This window comes from Rhododendron vialii, chromosome 4a (assembly GCF_030253575.1).
Source record: "Rhododendron vialii isolate Sample 1 chromosome 4a, ASM3025357v1".
In the NCBI taxonomy this organism is placed as follows: domain Eukaryota; kingdom Viridiplantae; phylum Streptophyta; class Magnoliopsida; order Ericales; family Ericaceae; genus Rhododendron; species Rhododendron vialii.
Window position 1 is genome coordinate 17,350,437 of NC_080560.1, and position 11,141 is coordinate 17,361,577.

General features: G+C 39.0%; 1 long non-coding RNA gene across 1 annotated transcript; it reads right to left on the reverse strand.

The window, feature by feature from the left end:
• Positions 1–6,655: 6,655 nt before the first annotated feature.
• On the reverse strand, positions 6,656–10,927 carry LOC131322242 (uncharacterized). The gene is made up of 3 exons (XR_009198776.1): positions 10,490–10,927; positions 9,440–9,583; positions 6,656–9,336 (listed from the first exon to the last, which is right to left on the reverse strand). It is a non-coding gene; the product is annotated as an uncharacterized LOC131322242 (long non-coding RNA).
• Between the last annotated feature and the right edge of the window lie 214 nt (positions 10,928–11,141).

Here is an 11,141-nt window from a genome sequence, read left to right on the forward strand (position 1 = left end):
ACAAAAATAGTTCATCATCAGCATTACTTTAATATATTTGGTATATTCCACCAAAAATAATTACTTTCAAATTTGTAAAATGAAACAAAATGATATCTTTTCATGGGGCATGGAAGTGTGCTCCCTCTCCAACTTGACCTCCAAGGCAGGCACTCCTCTATAAATACTACAGTGACAAACCCTAATAGGTATGCTCTCTCCTCTACTAAGTTTGGATTTCCTCTTTTTGAGTTGGAACTAACTTAATCATCGGAGTGCTCGCCGGCCACCTTCGGCCAAAAGGCACTAACCGTTCACTACTTGTGCAGTGATCGTTAGAGAGAGAAATGGGCTAGCAAATTAAACCCAAGACAAGTAAACCTAGATTAGAGAGGGCAAGGTACAGTAAAGAAGAGTGAATGGTCCCCACATAATTCATGATAAACATGCTCGTTTTAAATATGTGGTTTGAATAAGGTTATGCTGAAATATGTCATGATAATATACAAATTAGTGCCTTATTGTCATGTTAATTACCAAAAGAAAGCCTTACAGTAATTATTATCGGTGGCTAAAGCCCAAGGTATAGCTGCTTAATTTAGGCTCCAAAAAATATACAAATTTTAAGGCTTCTCTATTTTGGTATCCACAATAAATTTTTAGAAAAATTAGAAATAATATTTTGGGTATGATACCTTAATTGTGTGATATTTTGTAACGACCCTGATTTTCAGTAAATAAAAATTTCGTTAAATATTTGAATTTTATTTTTAATTACTTGGATTGCTTTTAAAATTCCTTTTTAATTTCTATAATCTGATTTAAGCCCTTTAAAATTATATTTCTTAACTAAGAGTCCTACATGGCAATTAGAGTTAGCTCTCAACCGATTAGTTGGAGGAACCGAACGACCAATTCACCTAGTTACATTTCCCGAACCCTAAATGGGCCTTTTTGACCGTCTTTGAGCCTTATGAACCCCTCCAAACCCTAATTGAACTATTAGGCCATTAGAGATAATCATTATACCCCATGAATGGTCATTCAAGCCCATACCTATCATCTTTATTCCTTTATCCATTAGGTAATAAATGTTAGGGAAAATATTCTCCATTGGATAATAGATTTTAAGCATGCCAATGAATCTATATTATAAAACAGAGCGGTTTTTTGTCTACCCATACAAATATGAGAACCCCTCTAATCGTTGGATCGCAATTTCAATAGGTTACGACCGTTGGATTAAATCATTGATTCTAACCTATTTCAGTTTTTTGTCTACCCATACAAATATGAGAACCCCTCCAACCGTTGGATCGCAATTTCAATAGGTTACGACCGTTGGATTAAATCATTGATTCTAACCTATTTCCCATGAATGTCTACGCAGTTTTCCTCTTCTCCATCGTGTTTCCTCTCTTCTCTCCCCTCTTCCTCCATAGTTATACTATCTCCCTCACTCCATTCCCCCCCCCCCCCCCCCCCCCCCTCTCCGCAGAACCCACTCCTCAGAGCTCCAAAAAAGAAAAGAAAAAACAGTGCCCACAAAGCTCCTCCACCAATCAGCCGTCCTGCACACCTACCAATCAGCCGTCCACGAAATCAATTCCTTAGGGTCTTCTTGTGGAAAAATTAATGTGGCCTCAATTGCTGTTTAGAATGAGAATTTTTTTGATGAGAGTCTTATCGAGAAAAAAAATTGTTGTTTAGAATGAGAATTTTTTTGCTGTTTAGACTAGGAAATGGATTTTGTCTTTAAAAGATGCTCACTTTGTGTTTGTTAAAATGTATGTTTGACAGAGTGAAAATAGTGGAGAGTGAATTAATTCTTTATGCCCACTTTTGTGTAGCTCTCTTAATTTTTGGATAGACTTTGTGGTCTGACATTGCGAGGACATGCGACATGACGGAAATAACACGTGGAGAGAATTTTTTTGCTGTTTAGAAAAAAAAATTGATTTTGTTGTTTAGGATGGGAATTTTTTTGATCTATAACTTTTGTTATTTGTCTCTAAAAAATGCGCACTTTGTATTTGTTAAAATATATGTTTGACAGAGTGAAAATAGCGAAGAGTGAATTAATTCTTTATACCCACTTTTGTGTAGCTCTCTTAATTTTTGGATAGACTTTGTAGTCCGACACTGCGAGGACACGCAACAAAACAGAAATATGTGGAGACATGTCTGAACACACCACATGAGGTATCATTACCAAGGTAAATGCTGTAGACATGGCAAAGTGAATTCAACACTTTTTAAAAGCTTTACCAGGATAACATATGTATCTTAAAAAGTATTCTAATTGAGAGTTTATTTGTTGTGGACTTTGTTCATCTTTCCTTTTAATGGTATTATTCGATCAAATCACTACAGGACCAGCACATCCTTTTCCCTAGGTAACAATGTAATCAAATCCTTACAGCAAATCCTTACAGCACCAGCACATCCCTTTCCCTCGCTCTCTCCCCTATCGCCAAGCGTATGACCGAAACATATTGCACCGTGCCTTCAGGCACGGGCATGCACTAGTGTATATATATGACAAGACTAGTCATACCTTAGTAATCATCATCTTGTTTCCAAAAGAAGTAAGACTAGCCATGCCATGCATGCAAACCTAGTTTTTAGCCTTAAGTCTATTATTCTATGGTTACCTTCCTAGATGTACATATATATACATACTTATATATATATATATATATATATATATATATATATGTTTGTACATAGTACTAAAGGGAGAGAGAGAGAGAGATAGAGAGAGAGAGAGAGAGGGAGAGAGTGTGGTCTGTGCAAGTGACTTTGTTCACTCCCACAAGCTACCATTTTTAGCCTTAAGCCTGTTTGACAACTTGACAACCCATTTCTAGCCTTCCAAAGTACAATTTAGCCTTATCATTTTGTTCTTGCTTACAAGTTAGCCCATCCTAGGACATGACATGACTAAAAACCCGTCATGATGGCTAGGTTATGGCTTAAAGTAGAAAAGACAAGTGAAGAAAGACTAGGATTTTGGTTAAAGGCTTGATTTGACCAAACAATGGAACAAATTCATGGAGTAAAAGGAGAGAGAGAGGGCCGGCCAAAGGAGGAGAGAGGGAGCCAAGTTTTTGCTATAAATAGCACCCCCCATTCACCATTCAACTCACACCTTCACCTAGCAACTTCTCTCTCTAAAAAAGTCTTGTATTTTTGCTTTGTTCTTGCTTATTCTTAGTGTTCTTGAAGTTCTTCCCAAGTTCTTCAAGAAACTCATCCTAAAACACATTTTCGATCTATAAAGTTTAGTAGTCTTAGTCACAATCTAGTTTCGAGAGAAACCTTTCTCTTTCGAAGCACTTCGGAGCCGTTACGCCGCCGATCCGCAAAACCGAAGACCGAATCTCAAAACCGACCAACCGCCAAGAAGTAAGATAGAAACCCTAGCCCACTAACTCTACGTAAAGTATAGAATCGTATGTTGAAAAGTAGAATGTCCATAGTTCAAAGTATAACTTTCCTTAACCGTTTTCTCAAAGTAGATAAGGTTATCTATCGTTTATAAAGGTTGAAATGCATGATTATTAACGAACTTATTTTCGCTAATGGAAGTATAAGCATGTTGGAATAATCAACTTTTAACTCTAAATAAACATATGTTGTTTAGAACTTCCCATAAAGTAAGAAAGAACGGTTTTCGAAAGATAAGACTAGAATGGTTTTCGAAAGATAAGACTTTATCATTTATTCGAAGTATTCGTATTTTGATCTTTGAATAGTTATGAGCATGTATCTGTGAATTGTTTGTATTACTTATTGGTGATAAAGCATAAGTGATTTTCACTCCAAAGGCGTCCGTACATGTGGCGTTATGCTTTAATTGAGCATGATTTAGTAATATTGAGCTAGATGATCTTGCTAGTTTAGTTTCAAGATTGAAATGAACGATATATGTTTACTCTTATGAAAATTCCTACCGTGGAGTCTATGAATGAAAACGTGACATGGAAATCGAGAAAGTAGAAACATAGCACCTAGGGTGTGGTTAATGAAAATGCGTGTTTTGAAAAGGGAAAATATTTTGGAAACCGCAATGTGGCCGGACGTGGTAGCCCATTGTGAGGTGTGTGTTTTGTGTGCCAATGGGAACCCTGTGCGGCGGAACCATTGTGAGGATACTCGGGAGTCCGGAACGGCAGAATCGAGGTTAGGTGTGTAATATCTCAAAATTTTTAATAAATAAAAATTTCGTGATATTATTTCAAAAAAAAAAAAGTTATTTCCATTACTATCTGATTTTTTTGAATAATTAATTTGATTAAATAGTAGATATACTTTTAAATTTGATTTGGGTGTATTATTTTTCTCTAAATATTTCTTTCGATCAATGAGATTTTTTCTTCGTAAACCGAGACCGTAGTTAGTGTCAAAATATTTTGTTTAGTTTACGGTAATATTTTCAAATTTTTCTTAAACCAAAAACCGAACCGTCGTACACTGCAAAGCACATTCCCGCGGCCGCGAGAAATAATTCTTTCTCTTAGTTCCTACCTACACCAGCACATTTCCATCGTCCTTACCCCCACCGACAGTTCAAAAAGAAAATGGAAAGAAAACAAACCGCCACACAATTTTGTACACATATATGCACCTCACTCCCCCACATTTATTCCTCCTCTTATACACATATATGCACCCATATCACCACCACTCCCACACACACCATTGTGCACTGTGTTTTCTTCTCAGAGAGAGAGAGAGCACCTCTCGGCACCACCACCTCCTCCATAACCACCAAAGCGCCACCACTGTAGCCACCCCACACCACCCGAACCCTCCTCCAGTCGTACACCGCCACCTTGAGACCACCCAGTCGCAACTCACCTCCTCCGGCCGTACCCACCACCTGAAACATCTCCCCCACTCCTCCAAATTACATCCCTGTGGTTTAAAAAAAAAAAAAAAAAAAACAGCGTGTGTATGTTGCACCGCCATCGCACGGCCCCGACGCAGAGCCGGCTTATAGCCAAGGCGAGGGAAGCGGGAGCTTCTGGCCCCCGAAAAAAATTAAAAACGAAGGCTCCCAAATTTTTAGGATTCCTATATATATATATATGTACGTATATATGGTCCAAAAAAAAATTACACTAGCCTCCTTTACACAAAATAGGCCCAATTGAAATTTAAGAGCCACAAAATAAGCCCAAATTGTGGACTATACCAATTACAGTTGCATCGGGGGAAAGAAGCTTTTCAAAGTTGAAGTTGATCAAAAATTATCTTCGGTCAACCATGTCTCAAGAAAGATTAAATGGATTGGCAATGTTGTCTATCGAGAAGGAATTGGAGAAGAAGCTTGACTATGGAGACTTAATCAGTGCGTTTGCAGCAAAAAGTTCGAGAAAAATAATTTTCAAATGATGGATTTTGAGGTATGGTAAAATCTTTTGTATTGGGGTTTTTTTTTTTTTTTTTTGACTCTTTGTAGACCACTTTTATATGAAAAATATAGGGTGGCCTCATTTAAGAGGTTTGCTTCTGGCCTCCAAAACTTATGAGCCGGCCTTGCCCCGACGGAGTGCCACCGGACGCCGCCTTGAATTTTTGAAACCACCACGGCAATCTACAAACACCATACAACACTTACGCGTTTGAGGTAGTTTTCCGGAAAACCGTAACTCGATTTGCGTTTTAATGGAGTTAGGACTAAAATTTAGTTGTTGTTGTAGATGATAACCTGTTTGTAAATTCCAGAAGTTAATTAATTACTGTTTAGTCCTATTTTCATTAATATTTAGTCCTGTCTGTGGTAGAAAGTCAGTGGTAAGGCTTGGAAATGATACTGTTCGTAAATTGGTAGATTATTGTGAGAAATTAAAGGATTAATATTATGATGTAGTTTGGTGTTATTGAATTTCGAGATCGGGAAATAAGAAATTTGTAAAAAGAAAATATAATATTAATTATTTGATTTGTTTAGTACAACCTACAGATTTCTGATGATGTTGATTGTTATGTAGATTATGGCAATTTGAATTGCTACGTGATTGTAGAAATTGGACAATAGGTACCCTGGGGGTAGTTGTGGCCGAATTGAAACTGAATAGACGTTAATAAGGCAAGTGACACAAAAGAGATCAGTGATTAAAGATTGTACGTTGTATGCGAGATTTTGGGAGGAATGTGTTGTATGTGCATTTCCATGTGTTGATGCGAGTTCTCGAGGAGTGTTGTTGTATGTGCATCCTCATGCGCTGTATGTGCATCCGGAGGAGTGTTGCTGTATGTGCATCCTCATGCGCTGTATGTGCATCCGAGGGAATTGTGCTCTGTGTGCAATGTCCTAAGGGGGGAGAATGAGTTGATACAAGAGATAGTACACGAGATGATATCGGATATGAGATTGAGATTCTGGTTATGACAGTTATGATTAACTTCGGTGGGACCTTTACCTCTTGCCATGGTAATAAGTGAGTCCGCTAGGTAAATAACTTAGATGCACTCACTTAAGACCCCGTTGCAGGACAACAAGAGGGAATTTAATCATGGGATAGTCATAGTTGGAAATTATTGGGAGGAAAAAGATTCTCGATGGAGGAGAATCATAGAAACTATTTAAAGACAAGATAAATCCATAAAATGCTACTTGTGACTGTGTATTGTAATTGTTGTATAATTTTGTGTTAATTCGTTGAAACTGCATATTGTGGTATTGGATTTTAGGATTTCGACTTGGTGAATTATCACTCAGAATACGTTTGTATCCTGGCAAATCGTTTGTTTCGGCGATCAATTTGCCAGAGCGTGCAGGATTCTACAGTGAAGCAGTTGATACAGGTGGGACCTCTAGAACGAAGACTGGGCCAACGTTGCTAGGAATTCGTGTCAAAACTAGAGTCGCTCTGAAGTTGTTTCTGTTAAATAAATGTACATAGATTTTTGTATTATTTTAAAATTGTAATTTTTGTATAAGAACAAATAGGGGTCCAGTAGTTTGTAAAATTCAGTGTATTTTGAGGTTAATGCGCCCGAAATTCCTTGGAAAATTGAGGCATTTCAAGGTGTGTGGCTTGGTTATTCGCGGAGATGAGCCAATGCAAAGTGTGTCAATGGGAACCCGGTGCGGCGAAACCATTGTGAGGATACTCGGGAGACCGGAACGGTAGGACCGAGGTTGGATGTGTTAAAAATGAATTTTTGAAATGATGATTTGGTTAATGAATTGTGGAAAATGGAGACACGGTTTATGAGATGTCGTGTAGGAGAAACTCAGAAATCTTGGGCACCAATGATAGCTTGGATAATGAATGCGGATGTGTCATTGTTAACTATTTTGTTAGATATGGAACTACTAAGTGGAAATCGTTAAATTTTATGATCTATTGTTTGTAAGTTAAAGGTTAGAGGGTATGGGTGATTCTATTGAGCCTTCGTAGCTCACGGTGTTACCTTTGGTGACCCTGACATATTATATTGGTGGCGACGCCGGTATAATGTGTCAGATCTCATAGATGAATAGGGTGAACTCTACACCTTGGAGACTTTTGGAGCCGAGGAGCTGGCCAGAATAGAGGAAGAAGCGGAGCAATAGCGGAGCAGTAGCTAGGAATCCTAGTTTACCCCTCCTTTTGTTGAATAAGAATACTTGTTTGAGATTTATGCTGTAATATTGTGCCAGACTCCATTTTTTTGAAATGAAATTGTCCATTTAACGTTCTCAAAATTTGGGGCGTTTGACAGGGTTTCTACCTTACTTCTTGGCGGTTGGTCAGTTTTGAGATTCGGTCGTCGGTTTTGCAGATCGGCGGCGTAACGGCTCCGAAATTCTTCGAAAGAGAGAGGTTTCTCTTGAAACTAGATTGTGACTTAGACTACTAACTTTATGGATTGAAAAAGTGTTTTAGGATGGGTTTCTTGAAGAACTTGGGAAGAACTTCAAGAACACTAAGAATAAGATAGAACAAAGCAAAAATACAAGACTTTCTTAGAGAGAGAAGTTGCTAGGTGAAGGTGTGAGTTGAATGGTGAATGAGGGGTGCTATTTATAGCAAAAACTTGGCTCCCTGTCTCCTCCTTTGGCCGGCCCTCTCTCTCTCCTTTTACTCCATGGATTTGTTCCATTGTTTGGTCAAATCAAGCCTTTAACCAAAATCATAGCCTTCCTTCACTTGTCTTTTCTACTTTAAGCCATAACCTAGCCATTATGAAGGGTTTTTAGTCATGTCATGTCCTAGGATGGGCTAACTTGTAAGCAAGAACAAAATGATAAGGCTAAATTGTACTTTGGAAGGCTAGAAATGGGTTGTCAAGTTGTCAAATAGGCTTAAGGCTAAAAATGGTAGCTTGTGGGAGTGAACAAAGTCACTTGCACACACCACACTCTCTCCCTCTCTCTCTCTCTCTCTCTTTCGGCCTCTCTCTCTCTCTCTCCCCCCCTTTAGTACTATGTACAAACATATATATATATATATATATATACATCTAGGAAAGTAACCCTAGAATAATAGACTTAAGGCTAAAAACTAGGTTTGCATGCATGGCATGGCTAGTCTTGCTTCTTTTGGAAGCAAGATGATGATTACTAAGGTATGACTAGTCTTGTCATATATATACATTCATTGGCATGCCTAAAATCTATTATTCAATGGAGAATATTTTCCCTAACATTTATTATCTAATGGATAAAAGGAATAAAGATGATAGGTATGGGCTTGAATGACCATTCATGGGGTATAATGATTATCTCTAATGGCCTAATGGTTCAATTAGGGTTTGGAGGGGTTCATAAGGCTCAAAGACGATCAAAAAGGCCCATTTAGGATTCAGAAAATGTAACTAGATGAATTGGTCGTTCGGCTCCTCCAATTAATCGGTTGGGAGCTAACTCTAATTGCCATGTAGGTAGGGGTGTCAAACGTGCCTGTCGTGCCGTACCGTGCCATTTTCTTTCGTGCCAACCCGTGCTTCGTGTTGTGCCGTACCGTGCCTGTTTACTTCATCGTGCCATGGCGTGTCGTGTCGTGCCGTGGTGGACCATTTTGCTTTGTCGGGCCGTGTCGGGCTATGCCTTTATAAAATCGTGTCGTGTCGTGCCGTGCCCGATTAATTAATCGTGCCACATCGTGTCGTGCTTTTTTTTGTCGGGTCGTGTCGTGCCGTGCCTTTTTTGTCGGGTTGTGTCGTGCCGTGCCTTTTTTTGTCGTGCCATATCGTGTTGTGCCTTTTTTCGTCAGGTTGTGTCGTGCCGTGCTTTTTTTGTCGGGTCGGGTCGTGCCGTGCCTTTTTTTTTTGTCTATTCGTGTCGTGTCTGCCCTTAATCGTGCCATCGTGCCACTATTCACCTTCTGAGTACACTATCCCATATGCACACATCGAGTACTGCAATCACACCCAAAAAAAAACCCAACTGTTAAAACAGATCAAACCAACAATTCGGTAAAATAAAAAAATAAAAAAAAAAGAAGGAAAAAAAGAAACATACAGAAGAGAAGGGCTTTGTCCCATCTTACTGGCTTTGGTACGAGGAGTACAGATTCCATCTTACCGGCTTCGAGGAGTATGAGAAGTACAGATCCCATCTTACAGATCAAAACAGACGAACGAGAATCAACGGACCAAAACTGTCCTAGAGAGCAATCAGTGTTCGACAATTCATTAAAATTTTCGTACCCAATATTTTTCAATGATTCTAACGCCAAAAGTTCACCAACTTACCAATCTTTTAAACCCATAAGGACCCATAACCAATAGCATCGTTTAACCATAGCAAACGATGAAAAACGAAGCTCTGTACGCTGCCCAGATTTCCAGATTACAGGGCAATCTTCTAAAAATCACTATAAATTGAGTTCTTAATACTTTTGAATGATTCTAGTCCCAAAAGTCGCGTGAGTGAACGAAGCTTAAAAGGTATGAAGGAACCCTAGTCAAATCTGCACTCTAAGGATGGTTAAACAGGCATTTATCGAAGCAATACGAATCTGTCACGCATCAACGTGACAGATTGACACACCTCCACTCAAACGATCATAACTTTCGGTGTACTCTTTTAAGGCGATTCCAGTGGCAATACAAAGCTGACTTCAAGACCTTGAAATCGATATAAAGTTTGCATGAATCGGATATCATACAAGAAAGTTACAGCCATTTGAAATTGGGCGCAAACCAAAAACGAGCAGAAACCGAGACAGATTCGTGACCAAACTTCTAAAATCCATCATTAATTCAATTCTCAACGGTTTTGAGTGATTCCAGCGGCATTAGAACGGGCTTTAAGTCTACTCTATTTCATACGAAGGAACCAGTCTGATATTCGTGCAAAGGACGAAAATCATATTAACTCAGAATCTACATCTTTGACAGGCAAACTATTTCTCTATCTATGCTAATCCATGAACTTTTAAAACCAGTCTGATATTCGTGCTAACGGGTGAATTTAAACCTTTTCCCTTGTGTTGGATTCTCATATTAATACTAGGGCAAGGGAAAATGACTTCAACTCGTGCATAGAACCAGTAACAAGTTACAGTACCTGGGAAATGAAGTAAAGATTGGGGACAAGTACCGACTGCGGAATGATGGGCATATTGGAGGTGTAGAACAGCTTGATGGGATATGAACCCTGTTGTCCACGGGCATTCTTTGACCTCACAGGCAACACCACAAATTGCACCAAATCGCAAAAAATAAAAAGTAAAAAAACTTTCCAAAATCCCATGTACAGTCGACAATCAGTGCATATAGACTTGGGAGAGAGAGAGAGAGAGAGAGAGAGAGAGAGAGAGAGACGCACCACTGTAGAGTATCACAGTCGTAGATCGCTGGAGTCACGATTGACAGACTCGACACCCACGGGAGTGAGAGAGAGAGAGTGGGCTGTGAGTGAGAGTCCAGTAGTTGAGTCTGAGAGAGTGAGAGACAGAGACGACTTGAGAGTTGAAAGTGAGAGACAGAGAGAGTGGGCTGCTACTGCTAGGGCTTCATCTGAATCATCTCTTTCTATTTATACTAGTGTGTGATCATGTGCATTAGTTGCACCATAATCCATATGCACTCAATAATGGAAATTTCTCGTAAAGTCTTATAACGCATTACTCGAGGGCCGCCTGAGCTGTTTTTTGAATATCGGAACTGTTTACCTTTTATGTGGGAGCGATAATATCATTCGTGCAAAAAACATGAAG